The following is a 16,588-nucleotide window of genomic DNA, read 5'->3' on the forward strand; positions in this document are numbered from 1 at the left end:
TGTTAAGCAGGGAGCCAGTAGCCAGGATATGGGGATATGGGGCCAGTGCAGTGTGCTGGCATGTGTCTTGCACCCCAGGCTTGCTGCTAATGCTGCCCTGTCTGCCAGAGATGTTTAATGCTGCTCTGGCCCATTTTTGTAGGTTGAGACTTTCTATACATTATAAGATTTATTATTAGAAGAACAGAATTAGGTTTTACTTTTGAATCTGTTTTCTGGGTACTCAGGGATGTCACTAAACATTAAATTCACAGGAATCATGATACTTGTATCTTAAAATCTGCCTTGTACCTGAAACCTGAGAAATACCATCTCAGAAATAATTGAGTTAAATAAGACAAAAAATACACAGAATAAAAGGTGTTTGTTCTTCTTTTCAAAGATCAGTGTATATTCAGCATACTAGAACCCCGTACAAAGGTTGTTTTATAGCAGATATTTGAACAGAAATAAAAATGCTTTAAAAAGCTGGGTTGAGTGGAAAGGAAGACACTTAAACTTAAAAGTAAGTTTAAGTTTTGCAAGGGCAGGCAACAATAAGGTAGCTTATCTTTTAGAATTAACTTTTTGCCCTCTGAGATGTACAGATCAGTATCTTGGGAGTAGAGGCAAAACATGGAATAGTGAAAATCCATGAAAACCAAGAAACAGTTGCTGAGTTACACTGATGTTCCACATTTTGAAAATATCTTCAGAAAGTTATTGCTTAAGCAAAAGCAACAAGATGGGTTGAAAATCTCAACAACCCCATAATGTCCCAAAACCAAATCACAGAAATTAATGTGTTAACTCTGGAAGCTGTTGAGATTGAACTTGCAGGGCATGAAGTAGCCACAAAACCCTTTGAGATTACCATCTTTTAGGTTAGACCCATTTTCGGTAGTAATTCCTACTGTGTTTACAAGTTGGTTAATCACTACTAGACAGCTTGAATGCAAAGGAGAACTAGGAGCTGGGGGAACTTGTAAGACAAATTTCTGGCTGACAGGTTTTAAAATGAGCAAGCAGGAAATGTAGAGAAAGAGATCAGACTGCCCAGACTCACTACTGTACTGGCTTGCTGGAATGGGGAGAGGAACAAACACTGGTAAAGATAAGAAATACTTGTAACTTAGCATTAAGTTGTTTGGTAGCATCTCTACCAACATTAATGTTATACTGATGTTTTAAAGCAAATAAAGAAAGACTTTTTAGAGGAATGTGATCTCAAAGCCTCAGAAATTACAGCCACATAAAAAAAGAGAGGTAAAATAACACAGCAATACTCCTGTTACAAAGTGCTAGGAGGAAAATTACAGGCAATTTCAGTGCTAATGTTATTTTCTTTACTGCTCTGAAGGAATGCAGTAGGGTACCTGCCTTAAAATGGCACTCTTAGAAAATGGTTCTCTTCTACAGGCTGCAATATCCTCAAGGGCCTCAATGCCTTTGGACATGTCCACACAGCAAAATAAAGGACATAAAATAGAGTGGTAATCCTCAACAAGCTTTTATCTTGCTACTACAGATAACAATAGCATCAAAAACATAGCAGGTAGAAAGGACTTTTCACACCAGCATGTGTCTGTAACATCTACAGAGACTGCCCCAGCAGAGTTTATATTTGGTTTGCTGGTTTGTGCTCCAGACAGTCTGTGTCTGTCCATCATGTTGTGTAGGCATGTTTTCTGTCTTACAGGCAGTAGATGCAAATGATAACTGTGCCTAATTAACAGACCTCTCCCTCACCCACTGAAATCTCAACAGGCTATGGACAAAGCTGAAGCACATGTAACATCAAACATTATCACAGACTGCTAGCAGGGGGGTTGTTTTGCATATCACATCCATGTTAAGCATGATACTAAGAGAACAGGTCTCAGAAAAGATCTGCAGAGATGGAAGTTTTCAGAACACAGACCCAAGGCTCCTGACTGGTAATTTTTGTTAGATGTTTGGTGGCCTGTGTCTCTATGGGTGATTCAAACCACTTGAGGAATGACTGGAGACAAGATCAAAAATAATCAGTAAAACTATTTGTCTTTAAACTGTCTCAAATACAGCCCAGCAAGTAGTGGCCAGAAGGGCTGGTTAAAATCTTCTGCCTATTGCTTAACTTATTTTTAAACCATCATCATTAAGACTTTTATTTGCACTGGGGCAGGTGCTGAGCAAATAGGGCAAAGCAATAGGGAAGCCTACTCTAAGGGGGGAAATGAAGTTGATGCCACTAGTTTGGGTTCACAGGCACCTAGACAGGCTCTGAACAAGAAAGCAAGGCACAAAATGACACATCAGTAGCACCAGAAGAAGCAGCTATCTGTGTTCATGCTTTGTCAGTCCAGTGGCTATCACTTACCTGACAATTATACAAGATACAACCCAAGTTTATCATTATCAAAAGAATTAATTACAGCACTGAATCATTAAACTCCTTACCACTTCACACACCAGTAACAGAGTCTGTTCAGGGTCTGTTTATACACATGGGTAGTTAGAGCTAGTTGGAAAAAAATGGGATTTATTCCATTGGAACACAAACCATTTCCATCAAAAACCTAAAGTACACACCTTTCTTCCATTTCTGAGATAGAGCTTGTTGCAAGAAAAAAAAAATGTTGCTGTTAAACTGATTTCTTTTCACTTTATCTAGTTGAAAATAATCTGTTCAGAAAACAATCTGATCTGCCAGTCAGGCTATGTATGCATTGACTGATGTTATCAAAATTTCCCATCAAGCTGAGGCACACAAGAGCAAGGAGTCTCCCCTTGTCCCACTTTTTGCAGCCATTTGCCATTGCATGTTCAGCCTGCAGTCATCTCGAGGCAGAAACAAACATACCAAGCTACCCAGACACCAGAGAGGTGCCAACTCAGAGCTCCCTTATCTACAAGCTGAGATGCATCTCTGTGACTGTGACAGGCACATCTTTAAGTCAGGTCTGGGTAAGTAAATACTTTTCAGGGACGTGTCTTTATTAATGGCTTTCTATTGATAACCTCACTGGTGTACATTTTTCTGAAGCAGATAATGAAAAAGCACACAACCTTTCCAATGGAGAAATAACCTTGTCCTTTCCTGTTAAATATCTGTAAAAGGGACTCAACAAGGTCACATAGTGCAACCCCACAACCCCCACCCCAGGCAGGAACAACTAAATTTAAACCATCTATCACAGGAACTGCTCACTATACTTTTCTTGTCTGGTCACACATTCTTCTTAACCAACCTTAACCTCTCTCTTTCAGCTAAAAGAGGATGGATGATATTGTTCTTGCTCAGTAGACTTCCTGCTGTTTCTCTCTTTCATTGTGCTGTTTTTGCTGGATGTTTTTCTAAGTCAAATGCCCCTCCTAGGAATCCGGGCACCTTGTTGGATCTTAAGCTGGTGTCAGGGTTCACTATTGACTAATGTGTGTAGACTAGGATTAATGCCATTTTTGTAAGAAAAGCAAATGTTTGCAGGGAAAGAAGGGGAATGAATATATATTATTGTGGACATTGAGGTATACATTGTGGAGTCTGTATGCTTTCTGTTTCTTATCTGATAATTTCCTTGATTTCCTGGGACAGATTCTCAGCTTAAATAAACAATTTCCAGTGGAAGTGACCCATGTGTATTTATGCTAAGCAATAAAATGTCTCTCAGTCTCAACACACAGTGTGCTTGGGGAGGCTGAAATGAGAATTCACAATATTTCTCTGTGGCTCCAGCTGCACTGTACTTTAAGGTGTCTACCAAGAAAAACATAAGCCTGTGGGAAAAACCAGATTTGTTTGCATTACAAATTCTGAGAAAAGAGTGAATTTTTTTTTCTTTTTTTTTTTGAGAGAGAATTTGCTTGTAAGGTGCTGTGCTTCAAAGGTATGTTTTGGCCACAATGCTATGCTCTGATGGAGCACAGGAAAGCACAGACCACAAGAAATCAGCTTTGGTAAATGAATGTAGCATTAGCACAGTTACCACATAATTATGTCCCTGCCATTCTATGCAGGGACATAACTCTGCAACCTTTCTCTGAAAAGGTTGCAGAGTTGTGGAAAGCCCTGGAACAGAAAGGGAACGAATACAAAATCACCATTTTCTCATATTTCAAGAGATGCAGAAGGAGGTAACAGTCTATCCATTTTCACTGTGCATTTTTTTTAGTTTTCATGAGCAGGAAAAAGAAGGAAGTCTCCTGCCTGTTTTCTCCTCATATGTATTAAACTAATTATTCTGCTTTAACAAGGGGAACTCTGTTCTCATAATTTCCAAGTTTCATTCCAACCCCTGCAGCTAATCAAGACCACGGTCGCTGATAATGAGTGGTAAATTGTTACAGTCCTCAGAGCCTGATAGGTACATTCCAGTCTGCATCACGTAGCCCTGCTGCTCTATACATTATTGTTCACAGATGGTAGCTGTCAAACTCTGTCAACTTCATATACACATTCAGAGAGTTACATCCGCATTCCTGAAATTTATGACTGCACAGCCCTCACCTTCTAAGGCCCTCAATTCAATAACATGTCACGTCCCTTCAGTCTCACCCTGCTTTAAAATACTTTCACCCACTTACAGGCCTTCAATTTAGGAAAAAAAAACCCCAAAACATGAACCCTACTGAGTTATTACAATGTAAATATTTTAATAGAATGGGGTGGTAGTTGGGAGGGGAGCAGGGAGAAGCCTATCTGAGTTTAAACAGCTCCATTATTACATGAAGATTGATGACCAGGAGCTAATGGAGCATTTTCTTTAAAAGTTTATTTAACTACAGGGAAAGTGGATATAGATATGTGTAGCTATTGACTGCCACATCACTGAGTCTTTGGATAACAGTACATAATATAAAGAGATATTTGCCAGAGTTTCATTATCTGAAGGGTATTACTTAGACTAATTTTGCCTAAGTTTAAACCGCACAAGCAAAATAAAAACAGCTATGAATAATTTCCATTTCATTTTAAAAGCACTTCTTTTTACATTATTGAATATTTCATTTTGAAGATGGATATCTGAGGACTTTTTACTAACAATAATAATGAAAAAGGAGAAATTCCTTTGCCCAGACTAAGATACTGAAGTTCAAATTAATAAACAGTAAAACAAATAAATGGGAAGATATTTTTAATTTTTTTCTGACTAGCAATGCAAAGATGTAACTCGTTACTCAGAGACAACAAATGTTGATTGCACCCTACCCTCTTCATCAAGCTCCTCTAGCCAAGCTCCTGTTGGCTTAAGGAAGGAAATACATGAAAACACCTTTCCAGAGCTTTTGGACTTTGAAACTGGCCTTGTCTCAAATTCATCTAAGACCATCTTCCAGAAGGAACTCAAGGAAAGGAAGTTGCAGTAGTGGTCTGTAAACAGACAGCATCTCAGGGATAAAAACAAATCAGCCAGAGCTCTGAGCTGGATCTGTCCTTGAACTTCCCATCTCTAAGCTACTCAAAAATGCAGCAAGTTGTTGAAAGTGAAGGAAGTTGGATTTTATTAGGATGTGCACATGACAAATATCAGATATTAAAATGATTGGTACATAGCTCATTCTGTCACACTGTGTCCTGAAGTAGAGGCTTGTTTTTTTTTTTAATTTCAGCTGTTCCACAAAGGCAGGACACAAGCATTGCCCTGCTGACACCTGTGTGAGTGTGTCACACATGGCAGGAGGGCATCACACGCTGTGAGCAGCACACGGGCTCACCACTAACTCAACAGCCACACTGGCTGTGTAAGAATTAAAGGTAATCTCATGCTGTGAACAAACTGAACTGAGTTTTCCTCCTACATGTCTTTCAGGCTAAAGTAAGTGAGGTTTTTTTCCATGAATAATGCAGTAGGATGTATCTGGTCTTGTAGAAACACTTCAAATACACCCCCACACCCTCAGTAAGAGAACTATGAGTAATCTGGCAGGGGTTATTCTGAAATTCAGTTGCAATGCTTGTGTCTCCCTTCTCATTAACCTTTTTAAAAGAACCCTAGGACTCTCACCAGTGTCCCTGGTGGGAGCTGGTGCCACCAGAAATGGCAGGTAGCACACGTGCTATGTCACATTTATGGCCATCTCCTCCAGTGCTGTATCACTGTGAGCCCATTGTTGCAGCAATGGTGTGTGTGCCACATGAAAGTGGCATCTTGTAGCAGTGGATATGCCACATGAAAGGTCTGTAAGGCTGTAACTTATCCAGAGCTGCATGCCCTGAAATTGCAGCCATGGTGACCTTGAGACCATGTCACAGTGGGACTCCTTTGTAGGTTCCCCCACTCAAAAGTGCATCCTGCCAAGGTGGAGACACAGCCTGGGTCAGAGGATGGCTCTTGCAGAATCTTGTAAATAACCTTCTGAAAACTATATGCTCTGTTGTTTTCCTTCACCTTGGGTAAAAGGGTAATAATTAAATAACTGCAAAATACATCAGATGATACTTCAAGTACTAACAACAAAGCTGAAAATGGATGGGGATTTAATTCAGGTTGTGATTTTAAATCTCAAAGTGTGATAGATCAGGGTGTCTAGGAATATAGGTAAAACAAAATATGCCCCCCCACCTGCCCTCATTTCTCCCCCTGCCTCCCAAAACAAAGGCAAAAATGCATCCATACAATTAGTAAAACATTAACAAGGTGAGGCATATTTTGGTAATCTTTGATTTCTGAGATTCCAGTCTGCTTGCCTTGCTGCCTTAAATGGGTAACTTTATCACAGAGAAGATAGATGGACTCAAGATTCCAAAACTACTCAGATATCTCAGTAAAAGTGGCTCCAAAAGGGGCTGCATTATCACAGGTCTGAACTTGAGTCAGGGAAACATCAATAGTCAGGAAAGCTCTTCAAGCTGCTGAGAGATGTGGTCTATTCACAGCAACACTGTCCCAGTGGCCTGTTGTTTGGAGAGCTGAAGCAGAAAGATATTTGAAAGCTTTTCAGTAAGAGCTTATCTGGTGTTCAGGTATTAGAAAGGGGGGAAAAAAGCAATTTATAGTCTGTGATATTATAAAGGCTCTTATGCATAGGTTTTTGCCATGAAAATACAATGTTTCAGTCTTTTCTGCATATTTTCTAGCACTGCAGGGCAGAGAAGAAATGAGCATTACATGGCACACAATCTGCTAACAGAGCCACACCATCCAAAATCAGTCACCCAGGCCCATTCTAGCCCTTAGTCTCTTCTGATTTCTTGATAACAATTCAGCTAGAAGTACATGGGGTTTCTGAGAAAAATAACCTCAAGGATTAATCTGATCTTCCTTGTAATATCTTCCTTGATCAGCCAATTGTCTAAATGAAGGGAGCCATGGATACCAATTACCCTTTTAGGTGCTGATCTATCACCTGTAACATTTGATGAAGATCCAGGCTATAACAGGGAGTGTGAAGAGCAGCAGCCATAAGATTGTGATTCACACCCTCTGGATGCTATTGGCCAAACTATTGGTCTGTATGATTGCACAGTGACCTGTATTTGGCTAGGGAAGTATTTCTCTCCTCCTATTAGAATGTTTTATTGCAATAGCTCACCAAAATGCAGACTGCCTGAGCATGACAACTGTGTGCAGCATTCAGTAAAATGTGGCTTGGATCCTAACAAACTGATCATTTAAGTGTTAATGTAGGACAAATCATTTCAATTCATACTCAAAAAAAACTGCTAGAAAAATACATGACTCCTGGAAGAATGGTTATAATTGTCATTTACATTTAATAAAGGGGAAAACTATTCATTTGGTCCTATCTATGAGAAGAAATGCAAGTTATAGAGAAAAAATCTATTAATTTTAAGATTGCTTGAGTTTAGACTTGCAAATCTTTTCCATTGTTGAAGGGTCTGAACCAAATCCAACTTTGAAAGCCACTGAAATTTGCTCTTTTCAAGATACAAATCTAATCCTCTCTAACTCTATGCACTGCTTGATACAAACAAAAAGTCAGCTTTTTTTCCTGTTTATATATCAGTTACAGCTTAACTGAGGATACAGTGGAACCACTGTGCTGGTGACTTGCTGCTGATCCACACCACATTCCTTCAGGTGCCAATTGGAGCAGCCTTATCAGGGAGATTTGTGCAGGTGCAGCAGGGAGCGTGCTGCTCTGGCAGCAGGCTAGAGAGCATTTTTCTGCTGAAACATCAGGGCCTAATTACACAGTATTGTTCATTGGGGAACACATTAAACACAGAGGATTTCTGATCCAAAGTCCACAAATAATAGCAAAAATCATTTTCTAAGATTAACAAAAGTAATTTTGCAATACATGCTTTTGCTTCACCTTGATAATAGATTTAAGCAGAAACATTTCTTTGTTGAATATTTAAACAAAAGAATGTATTTGTTGAGTGAACCTATGTGAAAAATGCACAAATGAATCAGTAAATCATGAAATAATTTACACTAGCTTGTAAATAGTACACTAGGTACACTGTTTGTTTTTTTTTTTTAATTTATGTGGCTCCATATTACTCTTCTTATTTTCTAAGTGGTTTTTACCTTGAGCAGCTGGATTGTGGATTTCCCAGGCTCACCTGGCAGAGAGGAGAGGTGACAGTGGGTAGCAGGAAGACATCTCAGAGGCACAAAACTTACATTTTGGAGGGAAAATAATTTAACCCAACCTGCTGTTCACCTTCCCTTCTCTGCTGCAGGCTTGCTAAAGAAGATGTAAATAAATGTAAGTGAAATATCATCTTAAAAGACCAGGACTGGGGGAGGCAACCTGGAGGCAGCTCTGGGCAGGGAGTTGTGGGGGCACAGGAAGGTGCTTGCCAGCTAAGGAGAAGCTCTACAGAGAATTTGTTTCATGTGAAGAGGTGCAAGAAACTTGTTTCTTTTACATGAACAAACAATGTTTTAGATCTGAATTAGAGTAATTACATCAGCAGCAGTTGCCAAAACCCCTCCCTCTTCTAGGTGAGTGTCCTGGTTTCAGCTGAGATGTCATTCATTTTCTTCTCAGTAGCTGCTACAGGGCTGTGTTTTGAATTCTGCACAAGAACAATCTTGATGACACACTGATATTTTGTTGCTTAGTAGTGCACACTCCAGTTCAAGGACTTTCCAGTTTCCCATGCTTTGCCAGTGAGCAGGTGGACAAGAAGCTGTGATGGAGTGCATCCAGGACAGCTGACCCAAACTGGCCAAAGGGATATTCTACACCATAAGATGTTATGCTCAGTATGTAAACTGGTAAGGGAGAAACAATATGCCTTGTTTAATCATGGATCCTGCTGTAGGAAAGCATCACAGGTGGAAAAAAACTTTCCATTTGAAATCCATTATGACAAGATGTGGAAACTGCTGAGGGACAAGGTAAGTCAGTTTGCAGAGGTGAAATCCATCCAGCTGGGTTCATCAAACACCACTGAACAAGAAAAATGGCCAATACTTCACCTCTGTACTGATTCATGGATGGGGGCAGATGCCCTGTGGGGGTGGTGGCAGCAATGGAAGCAGCATAACTGGCAGTGCAGAGGTAAACCCATCTGGGCTAGATGGACAGCTTGATTGTGAAGGTACATCATATAGATAGATGCTCCTGTACCCAAGGGTCAGATCACTGAAGAACAAGAGAAAAACCAACAGACAGATCATGTTGCTAAGACTGAATTGGCTCAGGTGGGTTTGTACTGGCATTATAAAAATGAATGGTTTCTAGCTCAGTGGGTCCATGACACCCTGGGCCATCAAAAGATGCAACATATAAATGGGTTCATGACCAGTGGGTGCACTTAACCAAAGACACTGTCACACAGATTACCTATGAATGTGAAACAGGCACTGCAGTTAAGAAATCCAAGTGATTAAAATCTCTCTGGTAAGGAGGATGAAGGCTGAAATATAAATTTGGGGAGGCCTGGCAGATTGACTAAATCACACTCCCACAAACCCACCAAGGCAAGCACCATGTGCTTACAATGGTGGAAGAAGCCACTGAATGGCTGGAAATATATCCCATGTCCCATGCTACTGCTTGGAATACTCTCCTAGGCCTTGAAAGGCAAGCCTTAAGGAGACAGGATACCACAGAGAGACTTGTCAGACACTGGGACTCATTTCTGAAACATTCTAGACACTTGGGCCAAAGAGTGCAGCTTGAGTGGGTATATCACATTCCCTACCATGAACCAGCCTTTAGGAAGACTGAAGAATACAATGGACTGTTAAACACTACACTGAGAGCTGTGGGTGGTGGGACCTTCAAACACTGGCATACACATTTAGCAAAGGCCACCTCCTTAGTCAGCACTAGGGCATCTGTCAGTCAGGCTGGCCCTGCTCAAAGCAGACTGTTATGTACTGTGGAAGAGGAGAGAATTCCTGCAGTGCACATTAAGAATATGCTGAGGAAAAGAGTCTGGGTTATTTCTGCCTTAGACAAAGGCAAACCTGTGCATGGGATTGCTTCTGCTCAAGGACCTGTGCGCACTTGGTGGATAATGCAGGAGGATGGAGCACTCCAGTACATGCCTCAAGGGGGATTTGGTTCTGGGCAATAATGATCAGTGAATTAAAATGTATGATGTTATTTGCTGTATAATGTGGCATATTATAATTTCCACAGTGGATTTATGCCCATAACCATATTAGGTGCCTGTATCCATCACTCCAGATTTGAGGGTAAGGACCTGACTTGCTTTTGATCATCATGTTAATAAAGAATTAACTTTAATAAAACTGGGTAAATGCAGCAGTGACAGAATCAGAACTGGCTTTAACATGCAACAGGCCAAAATGACACACCACAGACTCCTGTGACAGAAGGAGCTCCAGGTCACAAACTAAATGAACTCAACAGATTTTATAGACATTGTCAACAGAATAAGAGAATGATTGTTGTGTATGCATCTATCACAAGACAGAATAGTTAATGGTGCACTGGAAAGTGTGGGACCTAGCATGATGTAAATTATATGGAATAAGGGGTGGATGCTGTCCTGGTTTCGGCTGGGATGGAGTTCATTTTCTTCTTGGTAGCAGGTACAGGGCTGTGCTTTGGATTCAGTATGAGAGTCTTGTTACTAACACACTGATATTTTGGTTGTTACTGACTCTAAGTCACAAACTTCCCAGTTTCCCATTTCTGCTAGTGAGCAGGTGCACAAGAAGCCAGAGGAAAGATGTCCAGGACATCTGCCCTGAACTAGCCAAGGGGATATTCCATAGCACAGAGTGCCATGCTCAGTATGAAAACACCAGGAGCTGGCTGGGAGCTGCTGGTCACTGGTCACTCAGGGACAGGCTGGGCATCAGTCATCAAGGGGTGAGAAATTGTACCATGCATCAGTTGTTTCTTCTGGGGTTTATTCCTCTCTCCCTTTCTCTCTGATTTTTGTATTATTACAATATTTTTTTTCAGTTATTAAACTGTTCTTAACCCAGAAACTTTACTGGAGATGTGGGGAGGTGAATTAGGGCTGTGTGGTATTTAGTTGCCAGCTGGGGTTAAGCCATGATAGTAAAACAAAGAAACCTTGATAGCAGATTTATGGAATTTGACTAACAGCAAGTACTTCAGAATGTACTTTTTTGGCCATTCTGATCTTGATGACATTATAAATATGAAGACAATTCTATGAGAAATTAATTGCTCTTTAACAGTTGAGTAAGGTGGTCCAGATGTACTGTGGGATATATTACACTGAACCTTTGCTCTGTGAAAGAAGAGATTTAGTTATTCAGCACTTTCCTCACAAAAAAAAAAAAAAAAAAAAAAAAAAAAAAAAAAAAAAAAAAAAATTTAGATGAAAGATGGGACTATTTCCTTCCTCTTCATCCCAGTCATCCTGTGTCACCCGATGAGAAAGCTCACACTGTACTAGTTCTAGGAACAAAAGGAACAGTTCTTTTCCCTAGTGCTGACAACCTGATACCATTCACAAGCATTGCCAATTTAAATTAGGAACATAGAAAAGGTACAAGAATTTTAGGCAGTCAAACTGAAGTGGCAGGATTCTTGAAAAGGGCCTCTGGTGCCCTGAATTTGTTTGCAGCTGTAGGAGCAGCTAAACCAGAGTAGTTGATCAGTAGGAACAAAAATGTGGCCAGCCATATTTCACTCAGTTCATTAAGATTTTTGGAATTCATTAAGGAATTCATTAAGATTTTTGTCCTCCATCTAGGTGTTCTAACAGCAAATGCACACAGGTGTTATTTTTTAAATAGAATCATAATTTGAATATTGCCAAGCCAACAGGAAGTTGTTACCAGAAAAGGTCACAAGCATCCTTAAAAATAGCACAAATTGACCTATTTTCTAGTAACAAAAGGCCTTGGAGGTATGATTTTACGACACTTTACAGGCAGTTATTTTTGTCTCTCGGTGTTTCAATATCAGCTGAAAATTATCTTAAATGTTACAGTATGGTGGTGGTGAGTTCCCTGCCCTTGCACTGGAACCAGAGGGGAAGGCCAGCAAAGTTCTTTGTGTTTACTTACTAAATGTTGTACATGTAGAAAGGAGTCAGTTACAGGGTAGGCTAGTGGGAACACCAACGGTGAAGGATAATACCTGAATGATTTTGAAACCTCTTCAAAAATTATTCTGAGAACAAAATGTACCTGTGTGCTTGTTCCCAATATACTGAGAGATTAGATGAGTACAAAACTGTGCACCAGCTGCCTGTCTCAACAAGAAAAGAATCACCAGATTCTGGCATAAACCTGCAGTCATTCTACAGTGAGATTACTATTACTAGCAACTATTTAGGAAATATCTCAGCTGTCAGGTTTTTTGAGTTACAAAATAAAGGCAAAAAGGAGAAAGTCAGTAGTTTTATCTCCAATCCAATCTTACCAACTCCACATTACCTCAGTGTTGATTATTAACATAGTTGTTTTAACAGTGGATCTGAACCCTACACAGGCTCATGCAAACCTTAATGCAACCCTCTGGATCATTTTCTTCCCTTGTTCCCTTGCTTTGTCTAAGTTTGAGATTTTTAAAACTGAAAAAAAAATATTTCATAATAATTTAGAATAATGGGGGGGAAGGCTGTCCATTTTTTTTTTTTCCTTTGATGATACAATGCAGTGGTTTTTGTTTTCATTAGTATGGTCCAGCATTTTGTCACTCATTTTGTTTCAGGTTTTCATTCTTCCTGGCCAACCCATGCTTTAAGCATTGAAAGTGACCAAGGCAAGCCTCTACCTTCTACAAAATACCCTAGATTTGATACACTAACATTTCTCTCACTAGACAAAAAGCCATTCTGTTACAATTCATTTGGTTTCAAAACCTATATGTAACACTTCATAAGAATTTTTACTGTTTCTGGGATTTTGGAAAGCTTCTTTCAAGTTGCTGTGAGTCAGGGTAGTCTTGCTGTAAACTATCACTTGGGGAAAAGCATCTCTGCTGCCATGTGCAGCAAACCTAACAATTACAATGCCCTGGAAAGCACATCTTTAAGCAAAACCATACTTTTGTCCTCAGGTAGCCAAGGTGTCTGGCTGTGGCACAGAGGGTACAGTGAGGTAATGCATAATGCCAGAAGGAATTAATTTTCTCAATGCAGTAAAATATTTATAGAAGTATAATTATAAGGAGACATATTTGTTCCTCTTGTTTTACACATAATTCCAGCTATGAAAGAGTTGGAAGTATGAAAGAGTTGCAGAAGACCAAAATTATCTTTGTGGTAAAATAATTAATACGATACATCCTGCACTGCTGCTGAATGCCCACCACCATAGAGAACGAGGTCCCTTACAATATATCCAGATCCCATGGCACAAACTTCCCATAAAATTAGGTCTAAGCAGATTAATTTGCATACTGCAAGAAGGCTGCAGTTTTATGGTATTCCCTACAGCTTTGTTTACCATGTTCCTCTCTGCTACCACAACAAGCACTGATTCTATATAAATTACAGCGGAGTTTTTTTTTTTTTTTTTACACTGCATTGATCACATCCCTTTGTAAACTTGCAGCTCCAAGGAGAGAACAGGAAATGAGCTCCTGAGTGAGGAAACTGTCCCCTTCTCCTGTTCTGCAAATGTCTGGGAGGATACTGTCACAGGTATACCATTATAGTGAGGCCCCATCCACTTCCATTACATTCCCTCCCCACTCCCTAACTCCCCTCTGAAGACATAAAATCCCAGAGAAGCAGGGCCTGCTCAGACCAACGTTCTTGATGAGTCCTCTACCTCTGTTCAGATTCATCTTGAACAGCCACCCATTCTTAGTGCTGGTCCCTTCCATATTCCTGTTTACACAAACTGACCTGCTCCACAGAGCTTGCAATCAAAAGCAGGAGGCAAATGGGGTAACCCAGCCCAGCAGCACTGGGTTCAGCAGAGCAACAGCTGAACAAGGAGCCAGCAGTGTCTGATCTCAAATGCCTCTGTTTCTAGTTAGATCAGCACAGAAACCACACAGCCAATACAAACTTTTGGGTTTTTTAATCTTAAAAATGGTTTTGCTGAATTTGCACACTTCTTTTCTAACAAGCAGGGGTGACATTACACTCGAGTTTTTTCAGCTGAATTACAGCAATTACCTAAATGAATAACTAATTTTCTGGACAAGCTGCCTGCAAACACCTTTTTTTGGGGGGGTGAGGGGGGGGGGGTGGTAAGAGGCTGGAGGGAGGTAGGGCAAATTATACCAGATTGAACTTTTACAGCAACATTACTGTGTTTTTTTGTAATATACTTAATCATATAGCTTGTGTTTTAGACATCATTCTAGTAGATTATGATAGTGAACAAAGAATATTTCAGACTCCTAAACAACAAATCTACAGCCACTGATAACCAAAGACTTGTATTGAATATCCCACCTCTTGCTAATGTTATAGACCAGAAATGTGAGAGGTGTGTAAAATATTTTTGGTTTTGCTATATAAGCTATCAAACAAGAACAAAAACTAGTTTAGCTTTAATGCACACTAGACCTACTCAGTTGAACAAAATGTCTGCATTTTGTTCTGTGCTTTGTTCTGTTTTTGCCAAATTTATATCAGCTCTAGATGAGCTTTGAACCAACTAATGCTCATTTTAACTTAGATTATGTAAGTCGTTTACATCAACACTTTATGGGTGGAACAGGTGATTAGACTTATGTTGTCACAAAAAATATTTAACATCTCTTTTGCAGGCACTTTGATTCCTTTACCCTTCAGTTAATGTTTTTAAGAGGCTGACAAAATACAATTCCCACACTAAGAGATACTCAGTATTCTAAACCAGAGCAACCAAACCAAACTCTCAAGGTCCCTGAACAACATACAAAACACAAACCACTGAATCTTTGCTTTCTCTTTTTTTTTTCTTTTTTTCTTTTTTTTTTTAAGCATTCACACAATCATATCTACACCTTTCTTCAGTCCAAGTCTAAAAATCTTAAATTTGTGGTAGCTTTCCAGTTTCAAAGTAAAATTGGAATTAAACACTGCTGTGTAGGATGGCTATAACTGCTCTTTCACTCATCTCATGGTGCTTCCTCAAGCTATCATATTCTAAGTAGATTTGTTTAATAATTGTAATTCTGTGTTCTATCTAGCTTTTAATTACTATTAATTACATATTGTTTAAGTAGGATTTTCTTTTACCCTGTGATGCCCCCAAGATGACACTGAGGTATGCACACTACACTCTGGGACTGTCCTTGTGCTCTAGATTGAGTCTTCCATACCATTCTCCACATGAATCTATTTTTTCTCCAGAAATCCTATTCTCTGTGGATGCTTTGATTTACAGGTTGGCACTGTAGTGTGTTACAGACTATGGGTGTGAGCTGTCAATAATAACTCTACCTCAAGAACTGTATTTTAGGAAACAAAATTCAATCAAGCAGTAAAGTATTACACAGAACTAACTCAGGTTCTTAACAAATGGCATTGTGAGTAACAAAATTTTCTCAAATCAAGCTTCTGCCTTTCAAAATAGTTCATATTTACAAGACCATTTATATTTTCTAATGTATTTGATGGTACGTAGAGCATGAACTAACACTTCTAGAAAGACAGTGTACTACCACTTCTGTGTGTTCTGTATTTCCTTCAGTGCTGACAGGGTAATAAATTGCTTTTTCCTGTTGGCTTCATGATATAAGTATGGAATTACATTACAAGAGTTTCTGCGTGGGCAATCCAAATTACCTGGCTGAAGCAAACACACCCTGCTACTTGAAGAGATTAAGGAATACCAAAGATTTTTATTTTAGTTACCAGCAGGGGGTTTTTCAAACTATTCAGTGTAGGCCAAATTTTGTTCTATTGATATCAACAGTAAAACTCTTCAGAAAGACTGGAAATAATCCAGTTCTGAATACTTCTGAAAAACCCTACCCTAAAAATCTTTATTTTAAATTACTTCAAAACATGCAATTTATGGAATCTACCACAAGAAATTTTGCCAGCATGGAGCTGAAAGGCAGCTGGGGATATAAGAAAACAGATGATCCATATGATATTCTTACTTGGAGCTTTGCAGTCTGACAACTGAAAATAATTTACTTGAAAGGAGAAACAATTTCTCTCCACCCCCTTTTCAATACATGAAATATTCAGTTCTCATTTATTTTTCCACAAGAAAATGGCAACAGCATTTTGTACTACTGAATTTTATGTGAGACCTTCTCAAGCAGTCCAACTTGTTCTCAAATCTCAAGAAAATAA

The sequence above is a fragment of the Agelaius phoeniceus genome, chromosome 4, assembly GCF_051311805.1.
Source record: "Agelaius phoeniceus isolate bAgePho1 chromosome 4, bAgePho1.hap1, whole genome shotgun sequence".
Classification (NCBI taxonomy): domain Eukaryota; kingdom Metazoa; phylum Chordata; class Aves; order Passeriformes; family Icteridae; genus Agelaius; species Agelaius phoeniceus.